This window comes from Lepidochelys olivacea (assembly GCF_965140295.1).
Source record: "Lepidochelys olivacea isolate rLepOli2 genome assembly, chromosome: 7".
In the NCBI taxonomy this organism is placed as follows: Eukaryota; Metazoa; Chordata; order Testudines; family Cheloniidae; genus Lepidochelys; species Lepidochelys olivacea.
Window position 1 is genome coordinate 122,697,710 of NC_140417.1, and position 13,215 is coordinate 122,710,924.

Consider the following 13,215-nt stretch of genomic DNA (forward strand, 5'->3'; position numbering starts at 1 on the left):
GGAAAAAGGTGAAAGCCTTACTAGAAGCACTGATTTAATCCCGTCAGATACTTCAGTGTCCGTTGTGAATGTCAGCAGCCCACTGCAACTAGCACTAGAGGTGCATTTTGTCTGGAGTATCCAGGTACGGTAGGCAGCACTGAAAACGTTAAACAGGAAACTGACTGCAGAAGAAACCGGGTGAACGCTTGGCCAGTTACTTTGGTAGGAGTTAGGTGGCAGGTTTGTTTGCTTGCATCTAGCAAGCTCTACTCAGGAGAGTAGGGCCACATTGGCAGAGGTAGGGAGATCAAGTCTGAAAAGTAGGCCAGGCTGTCCAGTGGGAAAGTAGTTTGATACGGTCTCCCATGACCTTCTCATAAACAACCTAGGGAAATACAACCTAGATGGAGCTACTATAAGGTGGGTGCAGAACTGGTTGGAAAACTGTTCCATGAGAGTAGTTATCAGTGGCTCTCAGTCAAGCTGGAAGGGCATAACGAGTGGGGTCCCGCAGGGTTCAGTTCTGGGTGCAGTTCTGTTCAATATCTTCATCAATTATTTAGATAATGGCATAGAGAGTACACTTACAAGTTTGTGGACGATGCAAGTGCTTTGGAGGATAGGATTAAAATTCAGAATGATCTGGACAAACTGGAGAAACACTGACATAAACAGGATGAAATTCAATACAGGACAAATGCAAAGTACTCTACTTAGGAAGGAACAATCAGTTGCACACATACAAAATGGGAAATGACTGCCTAGGAAGGAGAACTGCGGAAAGGGATCTGGGGGTCATAGTGAATCACAAGCTAAATATGAATCAACAGTGTAACACTGTTGGCCAAAACCAAAAAAACCCAAACATTCTGTGATGTATTAGGAGTGTTGTAAGCAAAACACAAGAACTAATTATTCCTCTCCACTCTGCGATGATTAGGCCTCAACTGGAGTACTGTGTCCAGTTCTCGGCACCACATTTCAGGAAGGATGTGGACAAATGGGAGAAAGTCAAGAGAAGAGCAACAAAAATGATTAAAGGTCTAAAAATCATGACCTATGAGGGAAGACTGAAAAAACTGGGTTTGTTTAGTCTGGAAAAGAGAAGACTGAGAGGGGACATGATAACAGTTTTCAGGTATATAAAAGGTTGTTACAAGGAGGAGGGAGAAGAATTGTTCTCCTTAACCTCTGAGGATAGGACAAGCAATGGGCTTAAATTGCAGCAAGGGCGGTTTAGGCTGTAGAATCTCCGTCACTGGTGGTTTTAAAGAGCGGTTATACAAAAACCTGCTAGGGATGGCCTAGATAATACTTAGTCCTGCCTTGAGTGCAGGGGACTGTACTAGAAGACCTCTCCAGGTCCCTTCCAGTCCTATGACTTCTGGCTTTACTATCATTAATCCTTCACTCAGAGTTCTACATTTTACACTCACACAGAAAGGAAAATGTCTGCCCTCCCAGATGCCGAAGACTGACAAAACATCAGACTTGCTGTGAAATTTCTAAGCCACATGGACAAATATTTAAGTCCACAAAATTTGAGACCAGTTAGTGACGCTAGCCTCCTTCATATTAATGCCATCACATCCCTTACTTGCTTGTTATGGCTGTGCCATGAAGTTTAAAGCAGGCATAAGAAAGATGGATTTACAGACAGCATACAAGCATCACACAGAAACAGGCCTTCATAAGCCAGTACCGTTCTGTAAGTTGCATAAATTTGCAAGAAACTTTATGGTAACTGGCAAAGTTCACGGAAAAAGTGAATTTCTTGGATCCAGGTCCCTTGCTGACATCTATGAAAGATATAATGCAGGAGGTGTTAACATTTTATTTATACTAAAAACACCCAAACATGGCGATCAAAAAGCTCACTAAAGTATTTCCCAGTTGTGGTGCAGGGACCACCAGTGATGCTCAGAGCACTTCCAGGTGCCATAATGGCAAAGAATTTGTCTCTTCACAGAGATGCTTTCCAGAAATTCTGGGCTGGACAACAGCTCTCAGGGTTTTGAGACCAACAAGAAAACCCAAACCCAAGTATTACTGTGTACTTACTCTCCAGAGCTGCATCATCATTAGGCTTGGCAGAATTTAATTTTATTTATTTATTTTTTTTGGTAACTGCAACAGATTTTTTTGTTTTTTATCTATTTAAATTTACAGTTGTAGGAAATTACAGGGGAGTCAAACAGTAGAGTATCAGACAATTATTTAATGACAGTAGATATTTAGATTCAAAAAGTTAAAGCTTTATAACCATTAAACACACAAATTGTCAACATCACATCAAAATATACAATGTAAATATCCTTAAATCACACTAAGTTCTTAAAAAGAAAAGGAGTACTTGTGGCACCTTAGAGACTAACCAATTTATTTGAGCATGAGCTTTCGTGAGCTACAGCTCACTTCATCAGATGCGATGAAGTGAGCTGTAGCTCACGAAAGCTCATGCTCAAATAAATTGGTTAGTCTCTAAGGTGCCACAAGTACTCCTTTTCTTTTTGCAAATACAGACTAACACGGCTGTTACTCTGAAACCTGTCACTAAGTTCTTAAGCAGCCTTAAGTTTCTTTCTTTGCCTATGTGTAAATTTTGATTATTAATGGAAATATTTTTCATGGGTTTGTTGCACAGGGAAATTGACATTTACAGATAAAAGTCAAATCATGCCAAGCCTAATCATAACTATCTTTGTTGGGGTTTCTTTGATGCAAGTTTGATCCAATTTGCAGATGATGAAACTGGAGAGGCAGCAAATATACCCAAGGACAGGGCCAAACTATGAAATAACCTGAAAAGCTTAGAGCCGCTGTAATTGCAGGCAATGAGAGAAGTTACTGAAAGACTAAACACAGGGGAGAAAACAAACAGAAAAGTTAGATATCTAACTAAGCAGCTCTACCCTACACACTCAAGCATGTTCATTTTCATCTTGACCACTTAATACACTCCATAATATGAAGAATTTGACAATCACTGGCATAGAGATATCTGCTGCAAATAGGACAGACCTGCTATTCAAGAATGGCTAGTCAAGGCATGTAAATACATAATTCCAAGAAGCTAATGTAGCTTGCAGTAACAAGCCACAATAAATGCATAATTACAAACTGTACATAAACCATGGAAGTGCTTATTGGTTACACAGAAAGTTTGGGATCATGGAACTGAATTTTGATTAGTGGAGCCTGTCTTAAGTGACCACTTATGAGGACCAACAAAAAAGGCTGCTTTAGGGAGGGAAGGTGGGCAAGGTGATATCTTCTATTGGACCTACTTTTGTTGATGAGAGAGGAACTTTGGAGCCAAAGAAAGCTCTTCTTTGGGTCTGGGAAAGGAACTCACAGGTCACACCAAAATGCAAGGTGGAACAGATTGCTTAGCATAAGTAGTTAACACATACTGTAAGAGACCATTCAAAGCAGAGTGGCCCATTAACACCTCTGCAGTCATAGGACAAAAGGAGGGGGTTAGTGGGTTACAGGTTGTTGTAATAAACCATAAACCCAGTGTCCCTGTTCAGTCTATGATTTTTGGTTCAAGCAGCGTAATGAATTTAAGCTCCTAGGCTTGCCCTTTGAAAGTGTTGTGCAGTAAATCTGCGAATACTGGGAGAGCCAGGGGTTCGACACTCCAGGGAGAAGCTCGCAGATCTCGGGTGTGCTAACTTGTAGAGTGTCAGCAGGGCCGCTGAGGCCCGGAGTGGAGGACTTGTGTTGCCCATGGCTGGTGCCCGTGCTGATGCATGGCAGACACAGACAAAGCTTCCTCACACTAAGGGCAGGGAGTAGTGGGGTGTCTTACAACTCTTAGTATCCCCAGGAAGCGTTACACTGTCCTAGCTATGAAGAATGTTCTCTTCAAGGCCACTTTCAAGCCTTACATCAACTGTCATGTTCAATCACTTGAAGCTACCATATAACGTGATCATCTAAATTACCATATTTATTGTTTTAGGGCAAGATGCACAACCCTCTCTCAAACTGGTGAGCGCTTACACAAGCAGTTCCACTGAAGGTATTGGGACTATTTGTGTGAGTGCTCACCAAAATGTGTAAGGTTTACAAAACTGGGTTCTTCACTAATTCTCAGTCTGGAGATATCTAGTTCTAATGTAAAGAACAGGAATCTTAAAATACAATGATAATTTTTACTGAAACAAGCACAAAAAGACTTTCTTCCATATTTTAGCATGATGAAAGTTTACTACTTGAGTATTAAAAGGAATCTCTCTGGCAAGCAAGGAGATGGTTTTGCATGCTTAAACATGAAATGGGAGTAGTGCAAAGTTCTGAAGAGAATCAACTAGAAAGTCTCATTTTTGCCTGAAAATTTGGTTCCTTCTATGATTAGTTGTAACACCCGAAGTTATAGAAATGCTTTAAAAAAACAAAAAAAAACCAAAACAGTTTACCTTACACATTTGACAACACTTTTGTATTAAAAAAAAATCAGTGCTTTCATGCATCAGTTAGCAAGGGGGAAATTTACAGAAGAAACCCTTATAATAGGGAAGAGTAGAAAAATTACCTTTTTTTTTTTTTTTAATTCCAGGATATGTTACTTTTAAAAGGTGCTATATCAGCAACTTGGAGTTTGCTTTAAAAAAAAAAAATAATAAAAAAAGTTGACTTGGAAATTTCAAACTGATCTTACAAAGTTAAAATTCTTGTAAAGCAAGATAGATCGCTGCAGGATTATGTCCCCAATACGTGAATTCCAAATATATACTTTGAAGTGTGTTATTCAGTTGCTCAGCTTGAAAAAGCTGCTATAAAGCAAAGTGCATGATTCTAGCTACAAATAATTGTTTATCAAAAAAGTCCACACACATGCCATAAATTAATCTGTGAACAAGTTATGCAGTAATGAAAGTAAAAAGAAAAGGAGGACTTGTGGCACCTTAGAGACTAACCAATTTATTTGAGCATAAGCTTTTGAGATCTACAGCTCACTTCAACGGAGGAATGCACCCTATGAAGTGAGCTGTAGCTCACAAAAGCTTATGCTCAAATAAATTGGTTAGTCTCTAAGGTGCCACAAGTCCTCCTTTTCTTTTTGCGAATACAGACTAACACGGCTGCTACTCTGAAACCAGTAATGAAAGCGTTCACGTATGTAACTATGAAGTCTACACAAAAGGGACTGTTTAGACCACCAGTGTAGGCTAGCACCCCAATTGTTACCTTCCAATGGTATGTTACTGGCAATCAATTTTACTACCAGCTAATTTTACAGGATAATTATCAACCTTACCAAAAGTTATTTGAAGCTTGTTACTAGGAAATGAAGAAAGAATCAACACCATTCACTTGACCAGGATAGCAAACCCTCTTTTCTCCTCAAGTTTTTATTCTGTACTATAGATTACCCATTTTAGGTTTTTTTTAAAAAGTTAAAACTTTAGATGAAACTTCAGTTATACACACTGAACAGTTACGAGTTATCTACTTTAGGAAACATGCTCTCTTTTTGCAAAAATGTGACAGCTCATAATACTTAACATGGATGGTTCTTAAGTTCTTATTTCTTAACTCAGCATTCAATTCTTTAAATAAAGCATGCAATTACTAAGAAAGATGACTATTTGCATAGGTCTTTATTCCACTAAATAAACTGAGTCAGCGATAACAGAGCTTGTATTTGAAGGCCTGATTCAAATGGTTATATTCTTGACAAGTGGTCACTGAAAAAAGACATTGTACTGAAAGGAAACAGATGTGATTCACCAGTGTTCTATTAACATCCAATGGCAATAACAATTTATGAAGTGTAAGTCGTTAATCTGACGCGTTTTACTTTTAGCTTTGTAATTTGTTAAAAAATTAATCCTGATCAGTGTGTAATTTCAGAAGCCAATCTATGATTGTGATAAAATCCATACATATTTACTGAAGGCCTATTAAGAATTTTGTATAAGTGAAATATCGGGTTAATTTTTTTTTAATTTCCAAAAATAAGCAAGTCTTGTTTTACTTCCAAAATATAAAAATACCCCAGGTATTTTGAACTGAAAACCACATTGAAAAATGGCTAACAATCTCGAATAAAGTCAAAGCTGCTGCTTCTACTCTCCCATGAACAACATTCCCAAATAAAATTCTAAATAAATCTGATGTAGTCACAGTAGTTGCTATAAGAGTCCATAATAAGCGAAAGTGCTTAAATCCTGTAGACACTGAGATCCAGCTACACTATTTAAGAAGTGAATTTTCTCCTCAACCAATGACCGTACCATTGTCATGTCTAATAAGAGTCCAATTCAACCAGAGAGTAACCAGATAAATCCGTAAGTCAGTGAGAATCGGAGACAACGTAAGACCAGGAGTTCAGCAGCCTCGCATTTGTTCTCTACTGGTTTATTTTCTCCAGCTCCTCAGTAGTTTCATATCCTATTCCTCCCTGCAAAGTCTCTCCATGGGTATGTCTTGACAGGCAAACACTATGTTTCTCAGCTGAGATAGATTAACATAATAGTACCCCTAGGTTGCGATACAACCAGCTATCATGGCTTCAGACATGTCAGTCTGAGTCTTTCCAGGGCTTTTCAATAACATTAAGCTAACTTGAGTGAGCTAACACGTTTGACGAATACACAATTTTTGCCCCTCAAGACAAAGTTCATGCGTGTGACAACAAGGTGAAACTGACAGGATGTTATTCCTTCAGTACAGAAGATTTGAAACTCACCTCACTGTACCAACACTGTAGTTCTATTAATTTCTTTATACCCCATCAGTAGGAGAATCGCTATACATTAGTTTGAAGGTGTTTCAGATTTACAGTAACATTAAAGTTTAGACATTTAGAAATTAACACTGCAGATGGGGGGAGGGGGAAGGAGGAAACAGGGTGGGAACACAGAACTAACATTTTGTATCCATCCATAGACTTCAACTGAGAGCTCCAATACAGCATTAAGTTTCTATACTAACAGAACTGAATACCTCACATAGTTTGGTTTATGCCTTGTTACGGCTGAACTATGCACTACTGAGTGAAAGAGATTTTACCAGAAAATAAAAGTGCTAGGAAGGAGGAATATTTATACTTGTCCCAAATTCCAGAGATACTAGACAGGAGAAAACAAAACCAAAAAACCCAACCCTCTAGGTACATCCCATTATTTTTGCCTCTTCCAATGAAGGAAGTATCCTGATTCCTAAGCATTCAGCTAGCCATATTTTCACAAAACCAGACACTGATGGGGGAATTCTTGGCTTGCTACATGTCCACTGGCTAGCACGAGTGCCATGCATCAAGCAGTTTCATATTTTAACTACAGCAGTAATGGAAGGCTCTTGTATCTGCCAAGTCAAATCCAACCCCATATTTAATAGTAGAACCTTAGTTTGCCATATGAATAAAAATAAACCTTTTGAAAGCCAGAATCATATACTACATGCCATTCTTTGGTTAAGAAATCCCTTTATCTGTTCAGCAAATCAGACCAACGGAACAGTCCACATTTTGCACACACGCTGCAGAAGTCTGGCTTGCTCTTTTAATGGGGTAAGAGTTTCACTGATCATGACATGTAGTTCTAGCAAAGGAATCCAAAGAAATAGAGGCCCCTTTATTTATAGATCAGCAATAGCCAGCTTCCCTGAGCCCCCTGCCACTCAGTGCTCTGCCAGGACCTCTCCAGAAGCCACACACAGAGAACTGAAAAGCTGCTCCCCTCCTCAGCGGAGTATCCAGGGTGTTTTTCACATCAAATAACCCAGCTTTAAGAGGATCAAAAGCCAAACTAGCACTCTGCATTAAATCAGCGCTAAAAACTGGAGCCTTTTAGTTTAAATCAAAGCTGCTTGCCAAAGCGTGTATGTTCTCACTGTAGCAAGAAACAAGAAAAGCTTCTTTTCATTCCAGTGCAAAGATGGCAGTATTTCAGTCTGCTTTTAAAAGCTATGGGAAAAAGAGAGACTCCTGGACAAGTAGCAGAGTGTACTGGGTATTTACTTTTGAGAGTGAGTGTATAAACATATCAGGGTTATGAATCCCTGAAAATGGGCATTCACAACTGGAAACACTGACCCTTAGCTATAGCCACGCCAGTTAGCAAATGAGAAGCACTTCAGAATAATTTTTAGTTTAATTATAGCTTCACTTTGGTAAGTTACAGAACAGCTCTAAACAACCATTTCTGGCCCCAGTAATAGGATCAATCTTTCCCAAGAAAACTGGGCTAGCAGATAGGGCGCTGACCATTGATTCAGAAGCCCTGGGTTCAATTTTCAGCTTGGCCATGTACTTCCTGTCTGACCTTGGGGAAGTCATTTCAGCTATCTTGTGCCTCTGTTTCCCTCTGTAAAATGGTGATAGCACTTCCCTATCTCACAGGGATGTTGCAAGGATTAAATTTTATTAATTGTGAAGCACTTGGATACTATGGCACTGAGGACTATACAAATTACCTGGACAGAGCTCCCATGACTCTGACATCAGCAACAGCTACTGTTACTTTCTGTGCAAAGTCAAGAGTGTTCCAAACTCTGCTCCACAAGCGAACAGTAATTGCCTATCTACCCTGTTGCCTTTGTAAGTATTAATTACTGTTAGTCTGTAATTTTCAAAGGATTTTAGTTATTCGTTCAAGAAGTTAGCTATAGTACAAGGCCATTGACAGTGAGTTCAGGTCACCTCCCACTTAAGTCAATAAAAGCAGAACTGGGCCAACGTATTTTAAACTCCAAATTCTGGTTACCCGGATAAGTTTTACAAAAGATAAACAGGACAGGAAAATGGAGATTTTTCTGACGTGCCAGTGTAGGTCTTAGCTTTGTTAAAACTCTACCGAAAAATCAAAAGCGCTGCACTAGTGCACAGGAATCCAAAAGGGACACTAACCTGTCTCGAGTCACAGTCCCAAACTGCGTGAAGTCCAAAGTTTTAGAGATCTCATTTACATTTCACCATTTCTGCCAAGTTAATAGTAATATTAAAAAGCTATTTTAAAAAAATATTGAAGGGTGGCAGGCTATGTACCAGTATCTCAGTTAAATGACCGTCCTACAGTCTTCATTCTCAGCAAAATATTGGGTAAGAGCTGATTTGCTAACACAACTGCTCGGATTCAAAGGGTCACCCTGTTAAAATAAAACCACAGAGGCACTCTATGCTTTTCCACAGGAAGTGATATACACTAAAATAAATATACATTCCAAAGGTAAAAAGCTACCCCATCTTGCTTAAATCAGGAAGTGACTTGAGAAGACGCATTAAGTGAGATCCTACAAGCCAGTGCTGCATCAGACCATGAGCAAAGGGGAAGGAGGGTGAATATTGCAGACAGCCTGGGGAAGGAATGAGTGGACAGAAGAAAGGCCCAGGACTCCTAGCAAGACAAGCAGAGGGAAATGCACCAGGACAATAGGGCTTCTCCACCAGCAAATGCAGATGCTGCAGTCTCTTGGGACCTCCATATTCAACAATCCTGGGCTCGACTCCCATTGCAGTCCCTATGCCTCTCCCCTCAGCATTCCATATGGCCCCAGGGCCCACATGCCTACCCCTACCATCCCACACCAGAAGAAAGCATGGACAGCCACAGCTTCACATACAGCAACGATGGCTGTCACAGGTCAGTGTAAGTGTAGGCTAAATGGATGTGAATGTTCTTTCCCCTTGTTAACTTCGCTTGTAAATTGCCCAGATTTTTCTTTGCGCTGGTTTTGTTACCCAAAATTCTATTGTTTGGCAAATAATTCATCTTTATTCGTTCCCAACGTATGCTGCAAAGAGCAATGAAAGCACCCACTTCAGTATTTGTTACTGTGGAGTGTGACAACTCATAGTATTAGTGATACTAACAATCATTAATGTACAGCAAGTACAACAAAATTATTTGGTGCATTCTTAACAGGCCCCAAAACAGCAGTGCCAGGTAGAGGTTGAGCAATAATGCATACATCACAATGCATTACTGTGGCTCACTGTTAAAGTGCTCTTGCAAAGCCACTCCATCTCTGCCCTACCCCCCAGTGGCAAGTTTCCCCCCTTTGCTTCATAGAGATTATGCAAGCAGCTATAACCATTGGGATTTTTTTTCACTGAGATCCAATCTTGTGCGTATCCAACGCCAGTGTCCCTTCGATCGACCAAAAACACATTCAGCAGTCATTCTGCACCTGCTGAGCTGGTAGCTGAATCTTTCCTCGATGCTGTTGAGGTAGCCAGTATGCGGTTCCATGAGCCAGGGGAGAAACGGGTTGTCTGGGTCCCCCAGGACCATTATTGGCATTTCAACATTGCCAATGGTACTCCGCTAGTTGGGAAAGAAGGCCCCTGCTTGTAGCATTTTGAACAGTCCTGCGTTCTTAAAGATGCGAGAGTCATGCACCTTCCCTGACCAGCCAATGTTCATGTCAGTGAAGCATCCCTGGTGACCCCCCAGCACTTGCACAACCATGGAAAAGTAGCCCTTTCTGTCGATGTACTCTGTGCAAGGTGGGCTGGTGCTAAAATAGGCATGTGAATGCCATCTAATGCTCCACACCAGTTCAGGAATCCCATTGCAGCAAATCCATCCACTATGTCCAACACTTTGCTGAGACTCTCAGTCTGGCATAGCAGGAGGTGATTAATGGCCCCATGTGCTTGCATGACAAGACACCCCACAGTGGATTTTCCAACTCCAAAAGGATTCCCACTGACCAGTAGCAATCCAACGTTGCAAGTTTCCACAGTACAATTGCCCCTCGCTTCTCCACTGTCAGTACAGCTCTCATTCCGGTGTCCCTGTGCTGGAAGACTGAAGCGAACTTGGGACACAGATCCAGGAACATGGCCTCCCACATCCAAAAGTTCTGCAGCCACCATTTGTCATTCCAAGCCTACATTACAATGCAATCCCAGTCAGTGCTTGTTTCTCAGGCCTAGAAGTGGTGGTCCACCATGTGCTGCTGATCTGTGAATGCCATCAACAACCTTGAATTGGTTCTCCATCTGTCCCCCAGCAATCATGTTCCCTGCTGATTTCTTTCTTCTTGTGGCTCTGTAAATACCGGAGGATTGTGTAGGAGGGACGACAGACAAATAATCCAAAATGAATAGCTGATATAACTACTAATTAGTTTATTACAATAATGCCTAGAGGTCTCAGCCAGTGATCCGGACTCTAGCACACCATGCACTATACAAACATTGGTGTCTGCTATTAGTTCCCCCCCTCCCCCCGCCATCAGCTACATTATGTAGGTAAAATAAATCATATAGGAAGCATCTTTAGTATATCACTTGGATTCAACCTAAATCCTTAATCATCACAAAGAAAAATTACTCCAAAGCAAGGAAAGAGTCTTGTTAAGACACTGACTGGAACTCAGATTTAGGCTGTAGTCCCAGCCATACCATATACTTCCTGAATCCTGAGTGATTATGGTCAAGTCACTTAATTTGATAGCTGTTTCCCCATCTGTAAAGGTTGGGATAATACTCCTTTACCACCCAGGATGATGGCAAGCTTTGTTCAGAAAATGTAGCAATGAGCACCAGAGAAAAGTCTATACATTAAATAAGGAAAGAAACCCCAGCCTTAGCCCTGATCTCATTAGAGCAGGGAAAGGCAAAGAATTAGACCAACAGCGACAGGAGAATACCAGAAGGGAAATTCAGATAGCTGAGACAGATGAACTACATTTTAGTCTTAAATTTTAGGCTTCTCCTGAAAGTTTATCCTTCTTGTAACCCTTAAGCTTTCAGGGGCATGGATTCTGCAGTGTACTTACTGCTGTCAAAAAGTTGTCCTTAGCGCATTATTTGTGCTGCAACCTTAAGAGACAGTTTTTACACAAAGGGTAAAATCCTGGCCCCTTGAAGTCAACAGAAAAATTTCCAGTGGAGTCAGGATTTCCTCCAAAGATTTTAGTCAAGAGTAAATAGCCTTGTCTCTTTGCCAAGCAGTATTAGTTTTGGAGAGTCAGTTACTTGCTGAAACAGAAATAGAGAAGTTTCATGGAGATGCACATCAAACAGCTACGTATATTTATAGCACATTTCAGTATCACCTTCATCATAATAATATTATAATCATAACTGCACTAATCCAGAGTATTTACACCTGAAGGAGGCATAAACTATACTGCAAAATGCGGAAGCCTAGCATACAGCTTTTCACACCCATTTTGCTAAACAGAACTCCCCATACATGTTTCAACAGTAAATTCTCCATTACCCATAAAAGAGATTTTAAACAGAGAAGTGAAGCATAGCTGTACATACAGATGTAAGTAACGTAGGAAACATCAATTTAGGGTTGATCCACATGAGGCAATTTACTGGCATTAGTGTCATTATGTCAACGTAAGCTAAACCGAAGAAAGTCCACTGCGATTCCAAATAAGAGTAGCTACATGGGGAGTAACGTCAAGATAGCTAATGACAGGATAGTTATACTGGTACAGTAGCACTGGTAAGTTTTCCTGTGTAGACACACCTTTAGTCAGTGCAAAAAAAAATGAAGAGTAACTGGAAAGTTCAATACAGACCTCTTTCAAAGCAAGTTATAAACCAGGTTTATGCCACAGAATAAGCGGTAATAGAACATCTATTATGGCATGGGATTTAGATGGAAAATTGTTTCTACCATACCACTGTGTCAGGGGAAAAAAAAAAAAAAAAAAAGCACCACACACAGGTGTGAATCAAGACATGCATATCTTGCATTATTTACTTTGTTAGCATCATTATTTAGGCACTAAAGAAAGAATATATTCCCCCTTCGATATTGGAGCAGGAGCGTCCACACAATTAGAAAAGCTGAAGTAACAGCAAGGTCTGGGGGTTGTTTAATTATGCCAACAGGAGAGCTCTCTCCCATCAGCTCAGAGCAGCTACATGAGAGCTTACAGAGGCACACCATCAGTGCAGATGCACCACTGTAAGCCCTCTAGTGTAGATATAGCCTGAAATGGAGCCTTGCATCACATGGACAGTGCCTGCATTCTATTCACCACAATTTATCCTTTTGAGAGGGTTCCGAGAGTGCCTGTGATCAGACATATCCAGAGTCTGATTCTGTTACTACACAAAGTATAGGCTCATTTTCACCAGAGCAAAGTGAGCGTAACACAACTAGTCAGAGATGGTAGACTGTGCATTCACAGGTATAAATTACTTAAGGCAAAGGGTAACAGAAAATCAGGCGTTCAACGTCTAATAGAGTGTGATCTACCTGCACCAGAGTAAATGCAAAAAATTTGACGACGGGGGGGGGGGGGGGG

At 40.5% G+C, this 13,215-nt stretch overlaps 1 protein-coding gene across 2 annotated transcripts in view; it reads right to left on the bottom strand.

The window, feature by feature from the left end:
* Nucleotides 1-13,215, bottom strand: part of SUFU (SUFU negative regulator of hedgehog signaling) — a 121,436-nt gene that overhangs the window by 92,142 nt on the left and 16,079 nt on the right. The window lies entirely within an intron of this gene.